Genomic DNA, 14,393 nt, shown 5'->3' on the forward strand with positions numbered 1-14,393 from the left:
TTTTTTTTTCCCTCGACTCATGTAATCGCACTCGCCTTGATTCTGAGTGGCCCGAGTCACTTACGTGACCCAAAACTGGGTAACTTTTTCTTTTTTCTTTTTTTTGTCAAGTCCCAAAGTTTTGAACTCGAATAGAGTCGGATGCCCCAACTCGAGTCGTCTCCAAATTTTTTGCATGACTCATGTCACCGTGCTCGACTTGATTCTAAGTGCCCCGAGCCATGTACATGATCCAAAAGCGGTTAACTTTTTCTTTTTGGTTAACGCCCAAAGTTTTCAACCTGACCCGCCTCCGAAACCTCGACTCGAAGTGCCTCGAGCCTTAATGGCCTCTAATGTTTTTGCACGACTCATGCCACCGTCGACTTTTCGCTCGAATCATGTCACCTAGGGCACCTCGATGCTATGTGACCCGAGCCCTGTGCTCGATCCAAAACTGGGTAACGTTTTTTTTTTTTTAACTCGCAAAATTTCATTCTTTTTTGCCTTACGAGGACTATCATGATCTCTTTTTATAAAGAAAATTCTCAAATCGGATCATTTCGGCTACCCTACCTCGAATTCGGCTAGCTAGGCATAACGCCTCGAGTCAGCTTTGCAATACCTGAACTGAAACTTGTGCGTGATCCAAAAGCGGGTAACTTGTTTTTTTTTTTTTTTTTGTAATGCCCAAAATTTAGCGCTTTTCGCTGTACAGGGCCTCTCATGATTTTTTTTGTTTTTTTGTTTTTTTTCCCCTCGTCGACACACTCTGGCGACCCAGTTGGGTCGCCCGAGGCTGGGGCGACGGAGATGGGTTGACCTAGTCGGGTGACCCAAGTTGGGTCGACCCAGGCGTGCGATCCTGGCTGGGGACAGCAAGTCGATTCTATAAGTTTGCTTGCCAATTTTGCTAGCCAGGTCAGCTCACCAAGTCATCTAACCATGTGGTCTTTGCCAAATCAAGAATTGACTCTTTAAGTCCACTCACAGCTCGTCAAGCTGGCTCACCAAGATGACTTACCGTCTCGCCTCACCAGGTTGCCCCACTAGGTCGCCTCTTCTTTAAGACCGCTCAGCATGTCGGCTCCCCAAGTCACCTCACCGAGTCGACTATTCAGGTTGCCTCACCAAGTTGACCCCTTAAGTTCGCTCACCAAGTCAGCTCCCTAAGTCAGCTCACCAAGTCGAATCACCTAGTCATTTTACCACCTTGCCCCAGCAGGTTTGCTCGCCAAGTCGCCCCGCCGAGTTGCTTCTCTAAGCCCACTCACCATGTCAGCTCACCAAGTCGATTGTTCAAGTACGTTGCCAAGTCAACTCTTTAAGTTCGCTCCCCAGGTCAGCCCGCCCAAGTCGCCTCTTTAAGTTCGTTCGCCAGGTCAGCCCGCCCAAGTCGCATCAGTGGGCTAACTCGCCGAGTCACCTCACGAAGTTGACTCTTTAAGTGTGCTCACCAAGTCAGCTCACCAAGTCGACTCACCATCTCGCCTCGATAAGTTGGCTTGCCGAGTTACCCCACCAAGTCGTCGCCTCTTTAAGCCCGCTCACCATGTCAGCTCGTCAGGTCGGCTCACCAAGTCGACTAATCAAATAGGCCATGAGTCGCCTCACCATGTTGACTCAATGAGTCGCCTCACCATGTTGACTCTTTGAGCCCGCTCGCCGGGTCGCCTCACCAAGTCGACTTGAGTACATTGCCAAGTTGACTCTTTAAGTTCGCTCACCAGGTCAACTCGCCAAGTCAGCTCACCATGTCATCTCAATGAACCAACTCGCCGAGTCGCCTCACCATGTCGGCTCTCTAATACCACTCGCCAAGTCGCCCCACCAACTCGCCCCATTAGGCCCACTCACCACATCGCCCCGTTAGGCCCACTCTCACCAAGTGGACTCTTTAAGTCTGCTCATAAAGTCGAGCCACCAAGTACTCTCACCAAGTCGACTCTTTAAGTCCTTTCATCGAGTCACCCAACCAAGTACTCTGACCAAGTCAACTCTTTAGGTCCGTTCATCAAGTCACCCCACAAAGTCGACCCTCTAAGTTCGTTCATCGAGTCACCCGACCAAGTCGACTGTTTAAGTCCTTTCATCAAGTCACCCCGCCAAGCCGACTCTTTAAGTCTGTTCATCAAGTCACCAGAACAACTACTCTCACCAAGTCGACTCTGTAAGTCCGTTCATCAAGTCGGCCCACCAAGTACTCCCACCAAGTCGACTCTTTAAGTCCGTTCATCAGTTCACCCCGCCAAGTACTCTCACCAAGTCAACTCTTTAGGTCCGTTCATCAAGTCGACCCTTTAAGTCCGTTCATCAAGTCGCCCCGCCGAGTTGCTTCTCTAAGCCCACTCACCATGTCAGCTCACCAAGTCAGTTGTTCAAGTACATTGCCAAGTCAACTCTTTAAGTTCGCTCGCCAGGTCAGCCCGCCCAAGTTGCCTCTTTAAGTTCGTTCGCCAGGTCAGCCCGCCCAAGTTGCATCAGTGAGCTAACTCGCCGAGTCACCTCATGAAGTTGACCCTTTAAGTGCGCTCACCAAGTCAGCTCACCAAGTCGACTCACCATCTCGCCTCGATAAGTTGGCTTGCCGAGTTACCCCACCAAGTCGTCGCCTCTTTAAGCTTACTCACCGTGTCAGCTCGTCAGGTCGGCTCACCAAGTCGACTAATCAAGTAGGCCCACCAAGTCACCTCAAGGATAGCTCCTCACCATGAGTTGCCTCACCATGTTGACTCAATGAGTCACCTCACCATGTTGACTCTTTAAGCCCGCTCGCCGGGTCGCCTCACCAAGTCGACTCGAGTACGTTGCCAAGTCGACTCTTTAAGTTCGCTCGCCGGGTCGACTCGCCAGGTCAGCTCACCATGTCATCTCAACGAACAAACTCACCGAGTCGCCTCACCACGTCGGCTCTCTAATACCACTCGCCAAGTCGCCCCACCAACTCGCCCCGTTAGGCCCACTCACCACATCGCCCCATTAGGCCCACTCTCACCAAGTGGACTCTTTAAGTCTGCTCATAAAGTCGAGCCACCAAGTACTCTCACCAAGTCAACTCTTTAAGTCCTTTCATCGAGTCACCCCACCAAGTACTCTCACCAAGTCGGCCCACCAAGGACTCTCACCAAGTCGACTCTCTAAGTCTGTTCATCAGGTCACCCCACCTAGTACTCTCACTAAGTCAACTCTTTAGGTCCGTTCATCAGGTCACCCCGCAAAGTCGACCCTCTAAGTTCGTTCATCGAGTCACCCGACCAAGTCGACTGTTTAAGTCCTTTCATCAAGTCACCCCGCCAAGCTGACTCTTTAAGTCCGTTCATCAAGTCACCAGAACAACTACTCTCACCAAGTCGAGTCTATAAGTCCGTTCATCAAGTCTGCCCACCAAGTACTCCCACCAAGTCGACTCTTTAAGTCCGTTCATCAGTTCACCCCGCCAAGTACTCTCACCAAGTCAACTCTTTAGGTCCGTTCATCAAGTCACCCCGCTAAGTCGACCCTTTAAGTCCGTTCATCAAGTCGCCCCGCCGAGTTGCTTCTCTAAGCCCACTCACCATGTCAGCTCACCAAGTCGATTGTTCAAGTGCGTTGCCAAGTCAACTCTTTAAGTTCGCTCGCCAGGTCAACCCGCCCAAGTTGCCTCTTTAAGTTCATTCGCCAGGTCGGCCTGCCCAAGTCGCATCAGCGGGCTAACTCGCCGAGTCACCTCACGAAGTTGACTCTTTAAGTACGCTCACCAAGTTAGCTCACCAAGTCGACTCATCATCTCGCCAACCAAGTTAGCTCACCAAGTCGACTCTCTAAGTCTGTTCATCAGGTCACCCCACCTAGTACTCTCACTAAGTCAACTCTTTAGGTCCGTTCATCAGGTCACCCCGCAAAGTCGACCCTCTAAGTTCGTTCATCGAGTCACCCGACCAAGTCGACTGTTTAAGTCCTTTCATCAAGTCACCCCGCCAAGCTGACTCTTTAAGTCCGTTCATCAAGTCACCAGAACAACTACTCTCACCAAGTCGACTCTATAAGTCCGTTCATCAAGTCTGCCCACCAAGTACTCCCACCAAGTCGACTCTTTAAGTCCGTTCATCAGTTCACCCCGCCAAGTACTCTCACCAAGTCAACTCTTTAGGTCCGTTCATCAAGTCACCCCGCCAAGTCAACCCTTTAAGTCCGTTCATCAAGTCGCCCCGCCGAGTTGCTTCTCTAAGCCCACTCACCATGTCAGCTCACCAAGTCAATTGTTCAAGTGCGTTGCCAAGTCAACTCTTTAAGTTCGCTCGCCAGGTCAGCCCGCCCAAGTTGCCTCTTTAAGTTCGTTCGCCAGGTCAGCCTGCCCAAGTCGCATCAGCGGGCTAACTCGTCGAGTCACCTCACGAAGTTGACTCTTTAACTACTCTCACCAAGTCAACTCTTTAACTATGTTCATCAAGTCACCCCACCAAGCACTCTCACCACGTCAACTCTTTAGGTTCGTTCATAAAGTCACCCCACCAAGTCGACCCTTCAAGTGCGTTCATCAAGTCACCCCACCAAGTACTCTCACCAATTTGACTCTTTAAGTCTTTTCATCAAGTCACCACACCAAGTACTCTCACCAAGTCAACTCTTTAGGTCCGTTCATCAAGTCACCTCGCCAAGTCGACCCTTGAAGTCCGTTCATCAAGTCACCCCACCAAGTACTCCCACCAAGTCGACTCTTTAAGTCAGTTCACGAAGTCACCCAACCAGGTCGGCCCACCAAGGACTCTCACCAAGTCGACTCTCTAAGTCTGTTCATCAGGTCACCCCACCGAGTACTCTCACCAAGTCAACTCTTTAGGTCCGTTCGTCAGGTCACCTCGCAAAGTCGACCCTCTAAGTTCGTTCATCGAGTCACCCGACCAAGTCGACTGTTTAAGTCCTTTCATCAAGTCACCCCGCCAAGCCTACTCTTTAAGTCCGTTCATCAAGTCACCAGAACAACTACTCTCACCAAGTCAACTCTATAAGTCCGTTCATCAAGTCCGCCCACCAAGTACTCCCACCAAGTCAGCTCTTTAAGTCCGATCATCAGTTCACCCCGCCAAGTACTCTCACCAAGTTAACTCTTTAGGTCCGTTCATCAAGTCACCCCGCCAAGTCGACCCTTTAAGTCTGTTCATCAAGTCGCCCCGCCGAGTTGCTTCTCTAAGCCCACTCACCATGTCAGCTCACCAAGTCGATTGTTCAAGTGCGTTGCCAAGTCAACTCTTTAAGTTCGCTCGCCAGGTCAGCCCACCCAAGTCGCCTCTTTAAGTTCATTCGCCAGGTCAGCCAGCCCAAGTCGCATCATCGGGCTAACTCACCGAGTCACCTCACGAAGTTGACTCTTTAAGTGCGCTCACCAAGTCAGCTCACCAAGTCGACTCACCATCTCGCCTCGATAAGTTGGCTTGCCGAGTTACCCCACCAAGTCGTCGCCTCTTTAAGCCTGCTCACCGTGTCAGCTCGTCAGGTCGGCTCACCAAGTCAACTAATCAAGTAGGCCCACCAAGTCGCCTCAAGGATAGCTCCTCACCATGAGTCGCCTCACCATGTTGACTCAATGAGTCGCCTCACCATGTTGACTCTTTGAGCCCGCTCACCGGGTCGCCTCACCAAGTCGACTCGAGTACGTTCCCAAGTCGACTCTTTAAGTTCGCTCGCCGGGTCGACTCGCCAAGTCAGCTCACCATGTCATCTCAACGAACCAACTCGCCGAGTCACCTCACCACGTCGGCTATCTAATACCACTCACCCCGTTAGGCCCACTCACCACATCACCCTGTTAGGCCCACTCTCACCAAGTGGACTCTTTAAGTCTGCTCATAAAGTCGAGCCACCAAGTACTCTCACCAAGTCGACTCTTTAAGTCCTTTCATCGAGTCACCCCACCAAGTACTCTCACCAAGTCAACTCTTTAGGTCCGTTCATAGAGTCACCCCACCAAGTCGACCCTTCAAGTGCGTTCATCAAGTCACCCCACCAAGTCGACTCTTTAAGTTCATTCATCAAGTCACCCCGCCAGATCAGCCCACAAATTACTCTCTCCAAGTCGACTCTTTAAGTTCGTTCGTCAAGTCACCCCGCTAGGTCAGCCCACAAATTACTCTCTCCAAGTCGACTCTTTAAGTTCGTTCATCAATTCACCCCGCCAGGTCGGCCCACCGAGTGGACTCTTTAAGTTCGTTCATGAAGTCACTCTGCCAAGTCGGCCCACCAGGTCGACTCTTTAAGTTCGTTCATCAAGTCACCCCGCCAGGTCAGCCCACCAACTACTCTCACCAAGTTGACTCTTTAAGTTTGCTCACCAAGTCACCCCACCAGGTCGGCCCACAAAGTACTCTCACCAGGTCGACTCTTTAGGTTTTTTCATCAGGTCACCCCACCGAGTACTCTCACCAAGTCGACTCTTTAAGTTCGTTCATCAAGTCGCCCTGCCAGGTCAGCCCACCAAGTACTCTCACTAAGTCGACCCTTTAAGTTCGGTCATCAACTCACCCTGCCAGGTCGGCCCACCAAGTACTCTCACAAAGTCGACTCTTTAGGATCGTTCATCAATTCACCCCGCCAGCTCGGCCCACCAAGTTCTCTCACCAAGTCGACTCTTTAAGTTCGTTCATCAAGTAACCCTGCCAGTTCGACCCACCAAGTACTCTCACAAAGTCGACTCTCTAAGTTCATTCATCAAGTCACCCTGCCAGGTCAGCCCACCAAGTACTCTCACCAAGTCACCCCGCTAGTTCGACCCACCAAGTCGGCCCACCAAGTCGACTCTTTAAGTCCATTCATCAAGTCACGTGACCAGGTCAGCCCACTGGGTACTCTCACCAAGTCGACTCTTTAAGTTTTTATCATCAAGTCACCCGGCCAGGTCGGCCCACCAAGTACTCTCACCAAGTCGACTCTCTAAGTCCGTTCATCAAGTCACCCCACCAGGTCGGCCCACCAAGTCGAATCTTTAAGTCCGTTCATCAAGTCACCCCACCAAGTACTCTAACCAAGTCGATTCTTCGAGTGCGTTAACCAACTACTCTCACCAAGTCGACTCTTTAACTATGTTCATCAAGTCACCCCACCAAGCACTCTCACCACGTCAACTCTTTAGGTCCGTTCATAAAGTCACCCCACCAAGTCGACCCTTCAAGTGCGTTCATCAAGTCACCCCACAAAGTACTCTCACCAATTTGACTCTTTAAGTCTTTTCATCAAGTCACCACACCAAGTACTCTCACCAAGTCAACTCTTTAGGACCGTTCATCAAGTCACCTCGCCAAGTTGACCCTTGAAGTCCATTCATCAAGTCACCCCACCAAGTACTCCCACCAAGTCGACTCTTTAAGTCAGTTCATGAAGTCACCCAACCAGGTCGGCCCACCAAGGACTCTCACCAAGTCCACTCTCTAAGTCTGTTCATCAGGTCACCCCACCTAGTACTCTCACTAAGTCAACTCTTTAGGTCCGTTCATCAGGTCACCCCGCAAAGTCGACCCTCTAAGTTCGTTCATCGAGTCACCCGACCAAGTCGACTGTTTAAGTCCTTTCATCAAGTCACCCCGCCAAGCTGACTCTTTAAGTCCGTTCATCAAGTCACCAGAACAACTACTCTCACCAAGTCGACTCTATAAGTCCGTTCATCAAGTCTGCCCACCAAGTACTCCCACCAAGTCGACTCTTTAAGTCCGTTCATCAGTTCACCCCGCCAAGTACACTCACCAAGTCAACTCTTTAGGTCCGTTCATCAAGTCACCCCGCCAAGTCGACCCTTTAAGTCCGTTCATCAAGTCGCCCCGCCGAGTTGCTTCTCTAAGCCCACTCACCATGTCAGCTCACCAAGTCGATTGTTCAAGTGCGTTGCCAAGTCAACTCTTTAAGTTCGCTCGCCAGGTCAGCCTGCCCAAGTTGCCTCTTTAAGTTCATTCGCCAGGTCGGCCTGCCCAAGTCGCATCAGCGGGCTAACTCACCGAGTCACCTCACGAAGTTGACTCTTTAAGTTCATTCATCAAGTCACCCGGCCAAGTCGGCCCACCAAGTCGACTCTTTAAGTCCATTCATCAAGTCACGTGACCAGGTCAGCCCACCGGGTACTCTCACCAAGTCGACTCTTTAAGTTTGTTCATCAAGTCACCCGGCCAGGTCGGCCCACCAAGTACTCTCACCAAGTCGACTCTCTAAGTCCGTTCATCAAGTCACCCCGCCAGGTCGGCCCACCAAGTTGAATCTTTAAGTCCGTTCATCAAGTCACCCCACCAAGTACTCTAACCAAGTCGATTCTTCGAGTGCGTTCATCAAGTCACCCGACCAACTACTCTCACCAAGTTGACTCTTTAACTATGTTCATCAAGTCACCCCACCAAGCAATCTCACCACGTCAACTCTTTAGGTCCATTCATAAAGTCACCCCACCAAGTCGACCCTTCGAGTGCATTCATCAAGTCACCCCACCAAGTACTCTCTCCAATTCGACTCTTTAAGTCTTTTCATCAAGTCACCACACCAAGTACTCTCACCAAGTCAACTCTTTAGGACCGTTCATCAAGTCACCTCGCCAAGTCCACCCTTGAAGTCCGTTCATCAAGTCACCCCACCAAGTACTCCCACCAAGTCGACTCTTTAAGTCAGTTCACGAAGTCACCCAACCAGGTCGGCCCACCAAGGACTCTCACCAAGTCCACTCTCTAAGTCTGTTCATCAGGTCACCCCATCGAGTACTCTCACCAAGTCAACTCTTTAGGTCCGTTCATCAGGTCACCCCACAAAGTCGACCCTCTAAGTTCATTCATCGAGTCACCCGACCAAGTCGACTGTTTAAGTCCTTTCATCAAGTCACCCCGCCAAGCCGACTCTTTAAGTCCGTTCATCAAGTCACCAGAACAACTACTCTCACCAAGTCGACTCTATAAGTCCGTTCATCAAGTCCGCCCACCAAGTACTCCCACCAAGTCGACTCTTTAAGTTTGTTCATCAGTTCACCCCGCCAAGTACTCTCACCAAGTCAACTCTTTAGGTCCATTCATCAAGTCACCCCGCCAAGTCGACCCTTTAAGTCCGTTCATCAAGTCGCCCCGCCGAGTTGCTTCTCTAAGCCCACTCACCATGTCAGCTCACCAAGTCGATTGTTCAAGTGCGTTGCCAAGTCAACTCTTTAAGTTCGCTCGCCAGGTCAGCCCGCCCAAGTTGCCTCTTTAAGTTCGTTCGCCAGGTCGGCCTGCCCAAGTCGCATCAGCGGGCTAACTCACCGAGTCACCTCAAGAAGTTGACTCTTTAAGTACGCTCACCAAGTCAGCTCACCAAGTCGACTCACCATCTCGCCTCGATAGGTTGGCTTGCCAAGTTACCCCACCAAGTCGTCGCCTCTTTAAGCCCGCTCACCATGTCAGCTCGTCAGGTCGGCTCACCAAGTCGACTAATCAAATAGGCCCACCAAGTCGCCTCAAGGATAGCTCCTCACCATGAGTCGCCTCACCATGTTGACTCAATGAGTCACCTCACCATGTTGACTCTTTGAGCCCGCTCGCCGGGTCGCCTCACCAAGTCGACTCGAGTACGTTGCCAAGTTGACTCTTTAAGTTCGCTCGCCGGGTCGACTCGCCAAGTCAGCTCACCATGTCATCTCAACAAACCAACTCGCCGAGTCGCCTCACCACATCGGCTCTCTAATACCACTCGCCAAGTCGCCCCACAAACTCGCCCCGTTAGGCCCACTCACCACATCACCCCGTTAGGCCCACTCTCACCAAGTGGACTCTTTAAGTCTGCTCATAAAGTCAAGCCACCAAGTACTCTCACCAAGTCGACTCTTTAAGTCCTTTCATCGAGTCACCCCACCAAGTACTCTCACCAAGTCAACTCTTTAGGTCCGTTCATAGAGTCACCCAACCAAGTCGACCCTTCAAGTGCGTTCATCAAGTCACCCCACCAAGTCGACTCTTTAAGTTCATTCATCAAGTCACCCCGCCAGGTCAGCCCACAAATTACTCTCACCAAGTCGACTCTTTAAGTTCGTTCATCAAGTCACCCCGCCAGGTCGGCCCACCGAGTGGACTCTTTAAGTTCGTTCATGAAGTCACTCTGCCAAGTTGGCCCACCAGGTCGACTCTTTAAGTTCGTTCATCAAGTCACCCCGCCAGGTTAGCCCACCAACTACTCTCACCAAGTTGACTCTTTAAGTTTGCTCACCAAGTCACCCCGCCAGGTCGGCCCACCAAGTACTCTCACCAGGTCGATTCTTTAGGTTTGTTCATCAGGTGACCCCACTGAGTACTCTCACTAAGTCGACTCTTTAAGTTCGTTCATCAAGTCGCCCCGCCAGGTCAGCCCACCAAGTACTCTCACCAAGTCGACCCTTTAAGTTCGGTCATCAACTCACCCTGCCAGGTCGGCCCACCAAGTACTCTCACAAAGTCGACTCTTTAGGTTTGTTCATCAATTCACCCTGCCAGCTCGGCCCACCAAGTTCTCTCACCAGGTCGACTCTTTAAGTTCGTTCATCAAGTCACCCCGCCAGTTCGACCCACCAAGTACTCTCACAAAGTCGACTCTCTAAGTTCGTTCATCAAGTCACCCTGCCAGGTCAGCCCACCAAGTAATCTCACCAAGTCACCCCGCTAGTTCGACCCACCAAGTCGACCCTTTAAGTTCGTTCATCAAGTCACCCGGCCAAGTCGGCCCACCAAGTCGACTCTTTAAGTCCGTTCATCAAGTCACGTGACCAGGTCAGCCCACCGGGTACTCTCACCAAGTCGACTCTTTAAGTTTGTTCATCAAGTCACCTGGCCAGGTCGGCCCACCAAGTACTCTCACCAAGTTGACTCTCTAAGTCTGTTCATCAAGTCACCCCACCAGGTCAGCCCACCAAGTCGAATCTTTAAGTCCGTTCATCAAGTCACCCCACCAAGTACTCTAACCAAGTCAATTCTTCGAGTGTGTTCATCAAGTCACCCGACCAACTACTCTCACCAAGTCGACTCTTTAACTATGTTCATCAAGTCACCCCACCAAGCACTCTCACCATGTCAACTCTTTAGGTTCGTTCATAAAGTCACCCCACCAAGTCGACCCTTCAAGTGCGTTCATCAAGTCACCCCACCAAGTACTCTCACCAATTCGACTCTTTAAGTCTTTTCATCAAGTCACCACACCAAGTACTCTCACCAAGTCAACTCTTTAGGACCGTTCATCAAGTCACCTCGCCAAGTCGACCCTTGAAGTGCGTTCATCAAGTCACCCCACCAAGTACTCCCACCAAGTCGACTCTTTAAGTCAGTTCACGAAATCACCCAACCAGGTCGGCCCACCAAGGACTCTCACCAAGTTGACTCTCTAAGTCTGTTCATCAGGTCACCCCACCGAGTACTCTCACCAAGTCAACTCTTTAGGTCCGTTCGTCAGGTCACCCCACAAAGTCGACCCTCTAAGTTCGTTCATCGAGTCACCCGACCAAGTCGACTGTTTAAGTCATTTCATCAAGTCACCCCGCCAAGCCGACTCTTTAAGTCCGTTCATCAAGTCACCAGAACAACTACTCTCACCAAGTCGACTCTATAAGTCCGTTCATCAAGTCCGCCCACCAAGTACTCCCACCAAGTCGACTCTTTAAGTCCGTTCATTAGTTCACCCTGCCAAGTACTCTCACCAAGTCAACTCTTTAGGTCCGTTCATCAAGTCACCCCGCCAAGTCAACCCTTTAAGTCCGTTCATCAAGTCGCCCCGCCAAGTACTCTCACCAAGTCAACCCTTTAAGTCCTTTCATCAAGTCACCCCACCAAGTCGACTCTTGAAGTCCGTTCATCAAGTCACCAGAACAAGTAATCTAACCAAGTCGACTCTTTAAGTCCGTCCATAAAGTCACCCCACCAGGTCGGCCCACCAAGTACTCCCACCAAGCCGACTCTTTATGTTCGTTCATTAGTTCACCCCGCCAAGTACTCTCACCAAGTTGACTCTTTAAGTCTGCTCATCAAGTCGAGCCACCAGGTACTCTCACCAACTCGACTCTTTGAGTCCGTTCATCAAGTTGCCCCACCAAGTACTCTAACCAAGTCGATTCTTCAAGTGCGTTCATCAAGTCGCCCCACCAAGTACTCTCACCAAGTCGACTCTTTAAGTCCTTTCATCGAGTCACCCCGCCAAGTACTCTCACCAAGTCAACTCTTTAGGTCCGTTCATAGAGTCACCCCACCAAGTCGACCCTTCAAGTGCGTTCATCAAGTCACCCCGCCAGGTCGGCCCACCAAGTCGAATCTCTAAGTCCGTTCATCAAGTCATCGTCCCGATCTGGCCGAGCTGTTCTGGCCGAGCCATGCTGGCCGAGCTGATCTGGGCGAGCCATTCTGGCCGACCCGATCCTGCCGAGCCGTTCTGGGCAAGCCATTCTGGCCGAGCCGATCTGGGTGACCCGTTCTAGCCGAGCCGATCTGGGCAAGCCGTTGTGGCCGAGCCATGCCGGGCGAGCCGATCTGGGCGAGTCATTCTGGCCGAGCCGATCTGGGAGAGCGATTTTGGCCGAGCCATGCTGGCCGAGCCGATCTGGCCAAGCTCCAAAAACGGTGTCGTGGATGGCTGTTTGGTCGCCTCTGTGCCAACTCGATTAGCACAACATTGGGAATGGTTCGACAGCGGTTGTCGTTCCAATGTGTCATCGGGATGTCTTGGAATGCGGCCTTTCAAGGGTGAGCTCGCGTCTAGCACTTGGATTGTGCTTCTTCACAAGTGAATGGGGAGATCTCTTTGTGAACGGTGGCATGGCGATTGCAAGAGAAAATTGACTTAGTAGTCAGAGCATTGGCCTCGAGCCATTGTGACGGCCTTGCAATTTCTCTATAATTGCAACCTATTTTTGCGCATAGCAGAGTTTACATGTATGATTGGGCTTTGTTCTTGACGGTTCCAAGTACTCTCACCAAGGCTAGGCAAGCCATGCTGGCCGAGCCGATTTGGGTGAGCCATTCTGGTCGAGCTGATCTGGGCGAGCCATGCTGGCCGAGCCGATCTGGGTGAGTCGTTCTGGCCGAGCCGTTCTGGCTGAGCCAATCTGGGCGAGCCGTTCTGGCTGAGCCATGCTGGCCGAGCCATGCTGGCCGAGCCATTCTGGCCGAGCCGATCTGACCGAGCTCCAAAAACGGTGTCGTGGATGGCTGTTTGGTCGCCTTTGTGCCAACTCGATCGACACAACATTGGGAATGGTTCGACAACAGTTGTCATTCCAATGTGTCATCGGGATGTCTTGGAACGCAGCCTTTCAAGGGCGAGCTCGCATCTAGCACTTGGATTGTGCGTCGTCACAAGTGATTGGGGAGATCTCTCTGTGAACGGCAGCATGGCGATTGCAAGAGAAAATTGACTTAGTAGTCGAAGCATTGGCCTCGAGCCATTGTGACAGCCTTGCAATTTCTCTATAATTACAACCTATGTTTGCGCAGTAGCAGAGTTTGCACGTTAGATTGGCCTTTGTTCTTGACAGTTCGAAGTACTCTCACCAAGGCTGGGCGAGCCATGCTGGCCGATCCGATTTGGGCGAGCCATTCTGCCCGAGCCGATCTGGGCGAGCTCCAAAAATGGTGTCGTGGATGGCTGTTTGGTCACATTTTTCATTGAATTGAATTTTTAAGGGAGTTGTCCGCGCTATCGCAGATTTCTAATGCACAGCGAGCCTCGCACTAATAGCTTATATAGGAGAGGTTGTTGCCGCGAGCCTCTCCCATGCCCCTTTCATTGATTCAACATTGGTGTCTAGGCGGATCGGATTGTTGGGTTTTCAAACGGTGTATGCTGATGTTGAATGAATGAAAGGGGCATGAAGCGATCTCAGTGCTTTTCCTCGGCTCTCCTTTAGATCATGTTTTCTGATGACTCAATTTTGGAAAAGGTGAGGCAGCGATTGCCGATCCATGGCGTGTGTTTTTGGTGGTTTTAAAACTTGATCTAAACGTGAGCCTTTGTCTAGCACTCCGGCGTTGCTTGGTATAATGGCAATTTGCTATGGGTGCTCGGCGCTCTAGCAATTTGTCATGGTGTACTTATCGCGGCTACATGGGAGCTTTAATATCGAAAGCTCTCGGCAAAAAATGGTGGCCGAGCCATGCTGGCGGACCCGATCTGGCTTAGCCATTTTCGTCGACCCGATCTGGCTCTTGTTTCTCACTCCATTGGCACAAATTTGGGAGTTGTTCGACAGCGGTTGTCGTTCCAATGTGTCATTGCGGTGATCTGGAGAGCGATGCTAAGTGCGGGAGCTTGCGTCTAGCATTTGGGGATGTTTGTGCAAGCGAGCAGGGGAGCTTCTCTTATCGGAACCTCTCCGTGGCCTTTGAATATAGACCCAGTGCCGACGATATCGATGGATACGAGCCTTGGATTCTAAAATTGTTCAGCTAACATTGGTTTTTGTGAGAGATGGGTACGAAAGCACTTCTCGA

Source organism: Cupressus sempervirens, chromosome 2 (assembly GCF_028749045.1).
Source record: "Cupressus sempervirens isolate cs-2001-9-10 chromosome 2, ASM2874904v1, whole genome shotgun sequence".
NCBI classification, from domain to species: Eukaryota; Viridiplantae; Streptophyta; class Pinopsida; order Cupressales; family Cupressaceae; genus Cupressus; species Cupressus sempervirens.